The sequence below is a fragment of the Prinia subflava genome, unplaced genomic scaffold, assembly GCF_021018805.1.
Source record: "Prinia subflava isolate CZ2003 ecotype Zambia unplaced genomic scaffold, Cam_Psub_1.2 scaffold_167_NEW, whole genome shotgun sequence".
Taxonomy (NCBI): domain Eukaryota; kingdom Metazoa; phylum Chordata; class Aves; order Passeriformes; family Cisticolidae; genus Prinia; species Prinia subflava.
Window position 1 is genome coordinate 42,501 of NW_026960689.1, and position 2,500 is coordinate 45,000.

General features: G+C 78.4%; 1 non-coding gene across 1 annotated transcript in view; it reads right to left on the bottom strand.

The window, feature by feature from the left end:
* Nucleotides 1-39, bottom strand: part of LOC134565315 (5.8S ribosomal RNA) — a 153-nt gene extending 114 nt beyond the window's left edge. The window contains exon 1 of the ribosomal RNA XR_010083867.1: nucleotides 1-39. This exon is cut by the window's left edge and continues 114 nt beyond it. This is a non-coding gene — a ribosomal RNA (5.8S ribosomal RNA).
* Nucleotides 40-2,500: the final 2,461 nt, after the last annotated feature.

Sequence of the window (2,500 nt, forward strand, 5' to 3'; positions counted from 1 at the left end):
TCATCGACGCACGAGCCGAGTGATCCACCGCTAAGAGTTGTCTGGCTTTCGGCACCGTCTCCGCGCGCGCGGAGGGGCCGGGACCGCTCCGCGCGAAGCGGCCCCCTTTTTTGGCGGCGAGGGCGCGCGGGCGCGCGCTCCTCGCCCCGACCGTACGAGCACACACAGAAACGGAGGCGGGGAAAAAGAAGTTCACCCCAACGAACGCTCCCAAGGCCGGCAAAAAGGCGGGGGGGCCCGCGCCCCCGACCGCCTCCCCCCGCGAGGGGAGGCGCCACCTCGCATGCCGTCCTTCGGAGGCGGCCCAGGCGCTCGGGCTCGGCCCGGTCTCCGCGCGGAGGGGAGCCGCGCGGCGCGCACCGGACCCCGCGCGAGCACGGCGGGCCCGCCCGGCCTCTCTCGCGGGACGACGCGCACGCGAGGCCGGGGGCGCGGCCGTCGGCCCCCCCGCTCGCGCCCGACTTCCCTCGGACCGCTCTCCGCGGACTTCGCGGAGCGCCGCCACGCCAGCCACGCGGCCGGCCTCTCTCTCTCACAACAGCGGACCTTACGACGCCCGAGACGACACGCGGCGACGACCGCCTCGCCGACGCACCCCCGCGCGGGACCGCTCCCGCCGGCAGGCTCGCGTCTGGCGGCCACGCTCCGCCAGCCGGCGCCGGAGGCGGACGCCCACACCGAGTCCCGAGCCGGCATCGCGAGCGCCCGAGGCCTGCCGGGCGGCAGACCCACCGCCCCTGCGGCTGCACTCCCGGGACCGCCGCCGCCTCTTCGCACCGTCGGGGCCCCTTTCCCGCAAGCACGCGCCCGTCGGGAAGACGGCACGGAGCGAAACCGGGGGGCAACGCCCGTTCTCCTCGCTTCCGCTCAGAGACCGGGCGGAGGGCTGCCCCCGCGGCCGCCCGCGCGCGCCTTTCCCTTCGGCCCGCACGCGGCCGCCAGGAAAGGGCAACGGGGAAGCGACGAGCGTGGCCCGAGCCGGGACAACCGCAGGCGACGGCGAGCGCCTTCCGGCCGACCATCCCCCGAGAGGGACACCCGTCGAGCGGCGACGCCGCCGCTCGGCACGGGGGGTCGCCCGGCACTCGTCGGCATCCAGCGAGACGGCGCGACCGCAGAGCGCTCGCCCTGGGCGGACGGGCGGCCCAGCCAGGGGCGGCCGGCGGGCGGCGCCGCCGGTGTGCGTTCGAGGAAGAAGGCCGTCGAGGAGAGAGAGAAGGCGCGGCCGCGCCTGACGCGGCGCCGCACGCGAGAGCGCGGCGGCGGCCGAGGAAGAAGAGCGCGGCGGGGGGGGCCCGGCGGCCGCAACCCCGCGGCTGAGGGAAGGCGGAGAGCGCGCGCTCTCCGCCGGCGTCGCCCCGCTTCGAGGCCAGCGGGTCCGGCCGGCCCCGCGGCCGGTCGCGCGCCACGGCCTCTCCGCCGAGACCGGGCCGCGGAGAGGGGGGGGCAGGGCGCCCCTCCCCGGCGCGGCACGAGAGCCCCCGCGCGCGCGCGCGCAGCGAGGACGACGGCGACGAGGAAGCTCGGCCGGTCGCAACGGACACCACCGCAGGGGATCGGCGGGAGTAGCTCCCCACCCCTCAATGGCGCCGCGCCGCCGCCCGGCGACCCGCCGCCGCCGCCGCCCGCCGCGCCCGCCACGGCGGGACGCGCCGAGCCGCCCGAGTCTTTAAACCTCCGCCCGGGCTCGGCGGCCCTTTCGGCCCCCATCGGCGTGTGACGACACCGAGGGAACGTGCGGGGCCGCCGGGACGCGGAGCGCTAGGTACCTGGCCCTGGGGCGAGGGAAACGACCTCTATGGCCCCGCCGGGGTGCCTCCCCCGCTGCCGCCATCGGGGGAGCGTCCGCCGGCGGGGGCGCGCCCGACATCCGCCGCCACCACCGCGGAGTCCGTCTCGGGGCCCGGGGTTTCCCTCAGCAGCCCGGCGCTGCGCCCGAGAGGACCGCCGCGGCTCGGACCGCCCCGCCGGAGCGGGGACGCGGCCCGGCCGCCGAGAACCTCGCGCACCCCGCCGAGAGGCCACGGCCGACGACGGGGCGAGAATCGCCACCGCCGCCGCCGCGCCAACCCCGGCGGCGGTCCGCGCGCGGCTCGCGCCCGGCAAAAGCGCGGCCCGGAACGCCCGGAGAGCCCGGCCCTCGCGATTTCCCCGCCACGCAAGGTTACCGTTCGGCCTGGAGATGGGGCTTTTGCCGGGTGGCAAAACAGCCCTCCTTCCCCGCTGCGGGAAGGGCCGGAGGAGCCGCCTCCTCCGAGCCCCGAAGGGCTTCCCGCGGCCCTTTCCCTCGCCATTCGCCATCGCCCGCCGGCGCGGCGACGGCCGGACGGCCGGCCGTCGCCCGACGAGCAGAAGGAGCCAGGGAAGGGGCGGGAGAGCGCCTTCGGGAGGGGTGGAGCCGAACACCCCTCCCTCCCGCACACGGTCGGGCCTCACGCAGCGTACGAGAGAGCCGGGCCTCGGGAGAACTCGGGCCGCGCCCAAGCGCGGGCGCCCACGC